Source organism: Momordica charantia (genome assembly GCF_013281855.1).
Source record: "Momordica charantia cultivar OHB3-1 chromosome 8 unlocalized genomic scaffold, Mcharantia_2.0 BLBB01000008.1, whole genome shotgun sequence".
In the NCBI taxonomy this organism is placed as follows: domain Eukaryota; kingdom Viridiplantae; phylum Streptophyta; class Magnoliopsida; order Cucurbitales; family Cucurbitaceae; genus Momordica; species Momordica charantia.
The window spans coordinates 12,939,787-12,951,128 of record NW_028275166.1 but is presented as its reverse complement, the minus strand read 5'-3'; the positions used below and the strand labels follow the sequence as shown (position 1 = coordinate 12,951,128).

The following is an 11,342-nucleotide window of genomic DNA, read 5'->3' as shown; positions in this document are numbered from 1 at the left end:
AACTTTAGCGGGATGTGGAAGGCCTATTAGAAAAAATCTAAGGTTGTAGTAATAAAAAACTATAATACTTTGGTACTTGGTACTACAACTCGAATTTATACAAACACTATAGCACGATGTTGAACTGGTTAGGATCTGTTCGGGTAAGCCTAAATATAGCACTTATGAGCTCATTATATGTTATAATATCGTCTACATCCAAACCTCTTATAATTCCACCTTCGTAGACAGATTGTGCCTCATTCTACTGACCATTGTAACTAAAAAAGAGGCGAGACATCCTGCATGAAGAATCAAAACAATAACATTCTAAAAATAAAAACAATATATGAAATTATATATATCAAAACCCCGAGCAGGAATTCCGCAAAAATCGGGCGAAGTTCTTACGGTCTAAAGATCTCGGGCGTAAACTTCATTAACTTCGATCGGGTCGCTAACAATGTATAGCACTCGATCGAAAATACTTAGAATTTCGGCCGAGTTTCATAAAAAAAATGCATAATTCGTGACCAACAAAGATGCACTTGCAAAAAAAAAAGAACAAAACAAAAGAAAGATGCACTATGTGCATGAATATAAAGTTGAAAAACAAAAACATCGTTTCTAAAAAAAATTGCACCTACCTTGTTAGTGTGAAAAATATATTTAGTCACAAACAACCTAAGTGCTCAGATGGGGGGGGGGGGGGGGGTCGTAAACAAACGTGGTAGTACACTTTTTTAGACTACAATATTATTTTTGTTGTTTGAAAACTGAGTACAAAATGCACTGGTAGAAGGTTAATACTTTCATAGATACGGTTTGCTGAACAATAAACGTTTAGGCAAGTTAGGTGTTTGCATTAATTCCAGAGTTGGTTGCATTAATCAATACCTTGGGCGAGTATCTTACGAAACCATGACCGGGAGTTTAAGGTTAGGTAACTTCAATCCTCGCCCATAAACAACTTTATGCAGTTATTTTAATAAACACAACCCAGAATATGTCGAATTCGTCCGAGGTCTGCCACTTACTTTTACGTTAAAATGAATTCAAAATCAGGGGTAGTTCCACTAACATGTCACAAAATGCTGTTTTGGATTAGAAAAAACAATTTTGAAAGCATGAGTTATTTGAGCAAACCAAAGCTTTTTTGGGTCAAATCAGTCAATATCCTTTTTTTTAAGTTACGTATAAAAAAACATGTATTATATAACCTAATAGTTTAATATTTACCAACAAAAAAATATATATTATATAATTTTTTGAAGGAATATATGTTTATCATACTGTAAATTAGAAAGCTAAAGTAAAAAAATATATTATATAATGGTCGTTATTATATAACCTAATAATTTAGTATAAACTAATAAAAAATATATATTATATAACATTTCTTAGGAGTATATATTTATCATACCATTGAAAAAAAAATGACGCTGGAAAAGAACGTTGGAGAAAAAAAGAAGTCGAAAAAAAGGTGTGGGAAAAAAAACATTGGAAAGAAGAAAAAACTAAACAATTATAAATTTGAAAATATAAAATGTTTAATAAATGTAGGAATGTTTTGCCTTAATTGGAAAGATATAAAAAATCTTACTGATGGGAGAATATAAAAGTAATAATTGAGGGCAATCTTGAGACTAATAAAAATTTCCAAATCTCCAAATCTAAATATGAAAAATTAGAAAACACAGATCATTTGTGAAATATGGTTTCTAATATGCCCTATGGAAGACGATTCCTTTTTGCATAAATGACAAATAATATATTTAAATTTGTTTTCAGGTTTCTGAATTTTAAGTTTTAAGTTTCAAGAAATAAATTACAATTAAAAAAATGTGGGTTCTGCCAACATTTTCTACAAAATATCAGCATAGGAACTTAAGTCAAGATAAATTTTAATTTTTTTTAAAAAAATAATCAACATTGCATTAAAAAGAAATAAGACCACTAAGGGTTACATCAGAAAAGTGGTGACCACGCACCACAATCAGATTCCACAAAGAAAAATAATTATCCTCATTCAATGACGTTGGAAATGCAACCTCATTTAGTGGAGGGATCTTGTCAATTACAGCACCCTTATTTAGAATTGGAATGGAAATAATTGTCTCCAAAGTTGTCTAATCTCCACCATGATATGTAAGGAAGGATTAGACAAATTCCCTAAATAATGTTGACAAATCTCAATATAATAAAGACCGATAGCCTCAACAAATTCCAAAACGGTGTTCAAGCCGATAGCCGCCACACCTCTATCGTCACCCACATTTTGGTCCGTCATCATTGCCCCTAAACCATGGAAGTTTTCTGAACAAGGATGCAACAAAGATGAAGAGTCATCCCAATAAAACTCAAGCGGTTGCCCTCTCCAATTTTGTGCCTGATAACTCTTCAAAACGTCCTGATGACGAAACCACGAACCATACATATTAGAAGTAAAATATGGGAGGAATACTCTCTTGTATATTAACATTTCCAAAGAGTAAAGATATATACACGTCCAGAAATAGAATCGTAACAAATTAGAAGAACTAATTAATATGATAAAACTAACTAAGATAAATAATAAACTAATAATCTAATACTCCCCCTCAAGATGGAGAATAGATGTTGGAGATTCCCATCTTGGAAAATAAAGGAAAAATAACATGCGCATACAAAGCTTTGGTAAAAAGATCAGCAAGCTGAAATTGTGAGTATATAGGAAGAAGCTTGATGAACCCGTCCAAGACTTTGTCACGAACAAAGTGGCAATCAAGCTCAATATGCTTTGTGCGTTCGTGAAAAATAGAATTCGAGGCAATGTGGATAGCAGCTTCATTGTCACAAAACAATAAGGCTGGCTGGGATACAGGAAGCTGCAAATCCGAAAGAAGATAACAAAGTCAAACGAGTTCACATGAAGCCATAGCCAAAGCTTGATACTTAGCTTCGACAGACAAACGAGAAATAGTGGTTTGTTTTTTGGTCTTCCAAGAGACAAGCGCATCGCCCAGAAAAACACAAAAACCTGTCGTGGAACGTCGCAAATCAAGACAAGATGCCCAATCAAAATCACCAAAGGCCTTTAATTGAAAAGAAGAAGATGCAGGAAGAAAAATGCCTTGTCCTGGTGCATTCTTCAAGTATCTCAAATAAGTGGTGCGCAGCAGCCAAATGAGTGTTTTGACACATGTAGAAACCGTATTTGGTCCGGTTCAAATTTTATTATTATTAATATTTATTATTTATTATTTTATTAAATTTTACTGTTTTTGATTAAAAATAACATCATTTTACTTTATTATTAGTTTTAAGATAAAATTTAAATTAACATAAATTAAAAAGATGTTAGATTTATTTAAAGGTTTTAATTTTATAAGAAATTAAAAAATGTTTTGTTTAAATAAAATTTGATTTTATTAAAAAGATTTTGTTTTAAATAAGTGAGAATTTTATTTTATTTTAAATAAGGATTTTAGTTAGATATTTAATTTTAAGAAACCGATTTTTCTCCTTTAATTTTTTCTTCGTCAAATGCTTCACAAGTGTCATTCCGTACGTTTTCCCTTTTTTTTTCTCTATGCTTTTACTTCGACTCACGTCATATTACTATTATTTTAATTATTTTTTTTTTGTATTTAAGAGTCTGTAACACAGGGAACAAGAATAGAGGGTATTGTAGAAGAGTGAGAGTAAGAAAAAATCAATCTCTTTCCGTCTTCTTTTTCACTACCCAAAGCCCAAACCATTTTTTTTTTGTTTTATTATTCTTTCATTCTCTCTCAAATCTCACGTCTCCCTCTTCTTTTGCCTCTTATATTTATTATCACCACCACAATTTTTTTCAATCTCCCTCAACCACTCCAGCGAACATGAGCGGCGCGACGACTAGCAACAGCACAACCCCGATGCCCTCCAACAACCACCGGCAAATAGATCTGACAATATTCCGAGGCGGCGAAGTGTCCGGCGATCCACTTTGACATCCACGAGCTCCTGTTACTTTTGACAAAAGCCGACGGTAGAAATCTCTGCGCAAAAATCGTATACCCCTTCTCTTAATAATAACAAAAAAAAAGAGAGAGTTTCTTTTTAACAAAAGAAACTAAAACTTTCCTTTTAAAAAAATAAACATTTTTAAAATAAATTTTGGAAAATAATGTAAATGATTTCACAATAAAATTTATTTCTAAATAAAATAAAAAGAATAAGATTTTTATAAAATAAATTTTGTTCCAAAAATAAATAGGAAAGGGGTTTCAAAAGAAAAAATAAAATGACAATTCTACGTGTGATAGAAAAAAATGGAGATCTTCTTTTTTTTTTTCAGTGTGCGCGGTTCGCCTGCCTTCCTGACCACGGATAGGCTACGGGGCTTTGCACTTCGGCCCCTGAGAATACCACATCAAGGTGACAGGATTCGAACCTATGGCCCTCTGTACCCAAAACAGATGCGCTGACCAGACTGCGCTACACCCCCGCCCCCCCCCCCCCCCCCCCCCCCCCCCCCCCCCCCCCCCCCCGAGCATATAGATCCGAGTTTTTTTTAAAGAGTCTTCTGTTGCATGGGTTTTAAAAAAAAGAAAATATTGAAATAAAAATTTCTTGTAAAGAATCTCTTTAATTTCAAAATAAATAAAAAGTATTTTTTTGTTTAAATTTAAAAAATTTCATAAGTTTTTTTTTTGTTTTTTAAAAAATAGATTAAACGTTTTGTTTGTTTAAAGGAAATCATGTTTGGAGCTTAGGATGTTGGCATAGTAGTAAGATGCTTGCAGATAAATTTGCATGACCCAAATTCGAGTCTTTGCTTCCCTAAAATAAAATTATTTTATTTTATTTTTTACCATTGTTTTTACTAAATAATTTTTTTCTTTTTAAATAAATTTTTTTTTCGTTTTTTAAACAAAATTCAAAAATAAAAAGTTTGTATTTTAAAAAAGAAACTTATGGTGTATCTTAAGGTGTTGGCACATTGGCAATGCACTTGGGTATTAACATTTGTGGGGTGATAAAATTTTCTAATGGCTTTCGTGTCAGTCATAATTATTAGTTCATATTTTATAGTAAATACGAAGTAATAAAATATGAGACATTTAAATAAAGCAAAAAAATATTTTTCTTCAGACCAAATAATAGGATAATTTTTGACAAAATATGGTACCGTTTTCCAACGGATGTCGTAGGGTGCTAACACCTTCCCTACGCTCAGTCGACTCTCGAACTAAAAAATCTGTTTTTCGTAGACCAATTTTTTAAGTAGGTGACCAATTACATCTCGTAGATGATTGGTGGCAACTCCAAACCCTTATCTTGAAAGAGACCCTTCAGGTGATGACGTCGGTCACTCTGCGTCGCGATGACATTGCAACAACACAAATTGACTCAGTTGTGCACTACAAATGTGATATCCGACCGAGAAATTGTCAAATAAAGAAGACGACCAATCAATCTTCGATAAACCGTAGCATTAGGAAGTACATCCGTATCAGAAAAGCAAAGTTTCAAAGTTGGGTCCATAGGTATAATTGCTGGTTTACAAACTAACAAACTAGCATCCTCCAGTCATTGCAGAGTATAATGCTACTGAGAAACTGAGATACCTACAGCAGATCGGGCTAACTCGAGATTGAGGAAAAACTTGAGAGAACGCAAGTCCTTGAGTCGAAAACGAGCATGAAAAAGAAGCTTTAATCGGGCACAAGCACCCATGGCTATAATATCGTCAACATAGACGAGAAAAGCAAGAAAGGTAGGACCCGATCGTCGAACAAACAAAGAATAGTCAGCCTTAGATTGATGAAAATCGAGAGACAATAGGGCATCTGAAAATTTCACAAACCACTACTGGGAGTAGGAATGGCAAAAATACTTGCGGGACCCGATCCCCGAGGGTCCCCGACCCGATCGGGTCGGGGATTCCGGGTTTGATCGAGAACGGGGTCAAACCGGGGATCCCAATCGGGTTCCTCAGTGAGGATGGGGTGGGGACGGGGGGAGGTCCCCCAGCCCCGTCCCCAACCCTGACCCTGCCCCGTTTAATATTTTATAATATTTTTATTTTTATATATAATAAATTAATAATAATAATATATATTAATTTTTATACTACTTTTTATAATTTGTTTAAAAAGAAGACGAATGCCTCAAGTCCAATAAAATATTAATAAATCTTTAAAAAAATAAAAATTAGAAAAAATTTTAACCAAATAATAATAAAGTTGGGTTGGAAACGGGTTCCCAATCCCCGCCCCGTCCCCACCCCTAAATTTTTGCGAACCTCTCCCGACCCCTCCCCGCCTTGTTGCCATCCCTAGTCCGGAGGCTTGTTTGAGGCCGTAAATAGACTTATGCAACCGACAAATCAAACGCTCCCCCTGAGTAGCAACTCGAGGCTTGTAACCCAAAGGCAAGTCCATGTTAAGCTTCAAAAAGATCCCCGTTCAAAAAGGTATTGTTCACATCCAACTGAACAAGTGGCCATTGCTTAGAAATAGCAATAGTAAGTAAAACACGAACGGTGACGAGCTTAGCAATCGGAGAAAATGTCTCAAGAAAATCTAAGCCTTCTCGTTGAGTAAAGCCCTTTGCAACCAAACAGACTTTATACTGTTTGATAGAACCGTCACGACGTCACATTTATATTTGATCTTGGAAACCCACTTGCAACCAATGATGTGTTTGTCTGGTGGAAGAGAAAAGACACTCCAAGTATTATTTGCTTCCACGGCAAAAAGTTCAGCCCTCGTGGCCTCCTGCCAATGTTCATGAGAAACAGCTTGGTAATAGAATTGGGGCTCAATATGAGAAGAAACACCCAATGAAAAAGTCTTAAAAGAGGGAGACAACCTAGAATAAGAGAGATAATCCTATAAATGATATCTTGTTGTCAATAGAGGCAAAGGCGATACTGAAACAACATTACAATGGTAAGCCTGAAGATGTGAAGGCTTCTTAGAAATCTGAAAAGATTGTCGAACAACAATAACACTAGAAAGATCACCGCCATCATTGGAAATAACAGTATCAACACTATGAGCAAGATCATTAGTATATGAAATAGTATCCACACGAGCAGATGGAATATCAACAGGTGGAATAACAGCAGGTGGAACATCAGCAATTGGAATAACATCTAGACTAGTAGATGAAATAATAGCAGGTGAAAGAGGAACTTGACCCTCATGAGCAACCGGAATAACATACGAAGCAGCATCAATCGCATGCCTAACACCTCCAGAATTAAGTTCACGATCAAATCAACTGTATTAGATTAATCAGACCCAACATCCCCAGAATTAATATCAAAATCACGGGGAAGAGAGAAACCATATAAAAAATCTGGGACAGCAGACTCAAGTATAATAGTATGGAAAGGGACGACTTGTTCGTGAAAAACAATGTCCCAAGAGGTGGAGATCTTTTGGTTTTCAATATCAAAAAGGCGAAAAGCCTTTATGTTGGAGGATAGCCAAGAAAAATAACAGGCAATGCTCGAGGGGCAAATTTAGAACGACTAGATGGCAATGTTGATGCAAAGCATAAGCACCCAAAAACCTTCAGTTGAGAATAGTCAGTAGCAACCCCATTCAAACGACTAAAGGGAGTGTCCCAATGCAAAAGCCGAGAAGGAGTACGATTAATAAGAAATACTGTAGTAAGAATGCACTCACTCCAAAATGAAATGGGAACCTGAGATTGAAAATATAATGCTCGTGCAACATTCAATATATATTGATGCTTTCTCTAAACAACAGAATTTTGCTTGGGCCGAGCAACACAAGAAAATTGATGCAATACACCTTTATCCTTAAAAAACTACTCAAAACGTAATTCAAGGGCATTATCATACTGAAACAGCTTGATACATTTATTGTACTAAGTTTGAACAAGGTGAAAAAACTGAGGTACAATTTGCAAAACATTTGATTTTTTTCGGAGTAGATAAACCCACGTATAACAAGTATAATCGTCTACAATTGAAAGAAAATAGGAATAACCAGTATGTGAAACAGTAGCAAAAGATGCCCAAATGTATGCGTGAACAAGGTCAAAAGCAGCAACAGATAAGTGGCTATGAGAAGTAAAAGGCAATCTCCTTTTTTTGCAGGAGTCATTATGAGGTGACTGAAAAACAGCAGTATGTAGAAAAGACTTCAAAGCAAGTAAATGATGATGAGAGAGATGGTCAAGCCTGGCATGCCATAAAGTAGTAGGATCTCGAACTGTGACATGAGTGACAATAGTTGGAAAAGAAATAGCAGCAGAGTAGGAAGCAACAGAAGACTCTAAGAGGTAAAGGCCATCACAAAATTTACCTTTGCCAATCATCCTCAAAGTGGACATTTCCTGAATATCATAGCGGTGAGTATGAAATTGCACAAAAACAGGAGCATCCATGATGAGAGCAATAATGGAGAGCAGATTGTATCGAAATTGAGGCACAAATAATACATTCTTGAGTATAAGAGAGTCAAGAATCTTCACAGTGCCATAGAATAAAACATATATTCGAGTACCACCAGGTAATATCACAAAAGTAGATTTAGGCATCAAGGTCATAAAAGACTCACAAGAAAAGCATATATGAGTGGAGGCTACAGAATCAATAATCCAACAAGAGGATGTGGTAAAGAATCATGAGAACAAGTACCTCTGCCAAATAAAAGGAATTGAGTGCTGGTGAATCAGATTTGATGGCAGGAAGCTGAGATTGAAGCATGACTAGAATATTACGACATTGAGCCGAAGTATCAGGAGTGCTTATAGTAGTCGAAGGAGCCTGAGAAGAGACAACATTGGCAACAACAGTAAGTGTTGAAGGAGAGGCAGATGTAACAAGCGGTGTCAAAGAAACACCAGAATGTCGTTGATCTCATTTCTCCTGATATCCAGGAGGATATCCATGTAACTTGTAGCAATGGTCAACCGTGTGGTCTTGAAGACCACAATGCGTGCAAATAGGACGAGATTTGCCAGATCGATTAGTCGAAGCAGAGGAAGACAAACTTCGAGATTGAGCAACTACAAGGCCAACAGCCGAGATCGGGTGATGAAAGGATAGGAATGGAACATTGTTGTTTCTACTGAGATACGAGAGAAAAAGCCTTGTTGATGCTAGGAGTCGGATCAATCAACAAAATTTGAGCCCTGGTAGAAGTGAAAGACTCATTTAAACCTATGAGAAAACTCATGAGATATTCATATTGAACAAATTCTTCAATAGATTGATTTCCTTCACAAGAGCATTTGCCACATGACCAAGCAGGTCGATAAGTCATGTATTCATCCCAAACACTTTTAAGCCGAGTAAAATACATGGAAACAGATTGTTGATCTTGCGTTATCGTTGCCAAATCTTGCTTAAGTTTAAAAATTCTAGGGCCATTCTTACGCTGAAATCCCTCCTTCAGATCAAGCCAAATAGCGTGTGCCGAATCGGAGAAGATGAGGCTAGCAGAAATTGATTTTGAAACAAAGTTCAAAATACAGGTAATTAAAACACAATTATTACGAGTCCAAGAAGCAATAAGAGTACCAGTAGGCTTCGATAAAGATCCATTGGTAAATCCAAGCTTATTATTAATGGAAAGCGCAATAATCATCAAACGACTCCAAGAAACATAGTTGTCGTTGGTGAGCAATCCTGTCACAAGAACTAAGTTGAAAGTATCATTGTGATGGAGATAGTATGGACTCTAAGAAGAAGAATCTGAAGCAGATTTCAGTAAATCGGTTGAGGAAGAATAAGATGGAAGTGGTGGAGCAGTCGGAAGAGAAGGATCAGTATCGGATGGAAGTGATGGATCAGTCGGCAAAAATGGCATATTGCGAAGATGACAGCGGAAGAGAGAGAGTTATTCTTCCGATGCCATATTAGAAGTAAAATATGGGAGGAATACTCTGCTGTATATTAACATTCTGAGAGAGTATAAAGATATATACACATCCAGAAGCAGAATCATAACAAATTAGAAAAATAAGGAATTTGATAAAACTAACTAACAGAAATAATAAACTAAAAGTCTAATAATACATAACAATGTTGCATTTAATTTTTTCAGTCACAACAACACTATAGACATCCAACGGGGAGATTTTCCCGCAACTGACCACCATTCGCCATCACAGAGACTAGTGGGAAAGAAGGATCCTCTCTAGAAATTAACTCCACATCAACAAGAGAGATCTCTGTTATATCTTGATCCATACTATTTCATGAAACAAACCATGGAAGAATTGGAACAAAGTAGAGAGGAATGCTACTGGAACAAAGTAGAGAGGAACGATCTCTAAAAAAAACTCAGTCGGAAGAATGAGAGAAAACGCACACCCTTCATGGGAGGATAAAGAGAGGCCACTCTCCTCCCCACTTTTTTCTCTAACTCCATTGGAAAAACTCAATCTTCACATAGAAGAGAGAATCCTTCTCAATTTTAAATTCTTCTTAGAATTACTTGTGAAGTTGTCGCTAACTTAATGGAGGCACAACATACGCATAATAAGTTATTGTCATATCGTCAATTTAAATATATTTAAATTATCTATTACACAGACACATAATAAGTTATTATCATATTGCTAATTAAAAAGGCTCTTATTAACATTCCAAAAATGGAAAGTTTGGTATTCATCTTGTAATTGTTAACTCGAACAAGAAAAAATAAAGCCGTTGTGATATCCAAGAAAATTACCATAAGATCCAAATAACTTTCTCTACTTCTCTTTTTAAAAATATTCAATAACTTTTAGATTTTTTCCAGAAGAAAAAAAAAATTCCTATTTTGCAAGTCACTATGTTTCACGATATGTCAAATTTTCCCATTGATCTCTCAAATTAGAAAACTTACGTTTCAAAGTCATACCAATAATATTTGCACCATATCTAATCTCTCAATAATTTTGCTACATGTTGACCTTTTTTTGTTAATGACTCGCGTGGCTCCAGTACTTCCCTCACGGCCCAAGGCTCAGTTGTTTAGCTGTTAAAATTGTTATTAGTTGAGTTCAACAGTTGTAACCATTTTGGGTACTTTACTGTTTTGTCCCACGGGACTTTTAAGTGAGGAGGGTATGTGAATTCTCTGTAATTTGGGTTCTTAAACTTTCAAGCTGATAATAGAACTTCTCTCTCTGATTCGAAAGTGGAGGTAGACTTCGGTCGAACCACTATAATTCCGAGTTTCTTCTTCTCCTTCAATCTCTCTCTGAGCTTGTTCTTTCTTCAATTTGTTAGTATTTGTTTTTGGTTATCACTACAAATTGGTATCAGAGTTGGTCGAGAAAGGAGGATCCTAGTTCGAAGATCTTTGATCTTTGTGTTTTGTAAAATCTTCTCTTATTCTGTTCACTCCTATTGAAACCATCTCTTT

General features: G+C 35.5%; 1 long non-coding RNA gene and 1 other non-coding gene across 2 annotated transcripts; both read right to left on the bottom strand.

Annotated features, from left to right (window-relative positions):
* Nucleotides 1–4,375: 4,375 nt before the first annotated feature.
* TRNAP-UGG (transfer RNA proline (anticodon UGG)) lies at nucleotides 4,376–4,451 on the bottom strand. The gene has a single exon. It is a non-coding gene; the product is annotated as a tRNA-Pro (tRNA).
* A 3,362-nt stretch (nucleotides 4,452–7,813) lies between these two features.
* On the bottom strand, nucleotides 7,814–10,416 carry LOC111024316 (uncharacterized). The gene is made up of 2 exons (XR_015793099.1): nucleotides 8,289–10,416; nucleotides 7,814–8,195 (listed from the first exon to the last, which is right to left on the bottom strand). It is a non-coding gene; the product is annotated as an uncharacterized LOC111024316 (long non-coding RNA).
* Nucleotides 10,417–11,342: the final 926 nt, after the last annotated feature.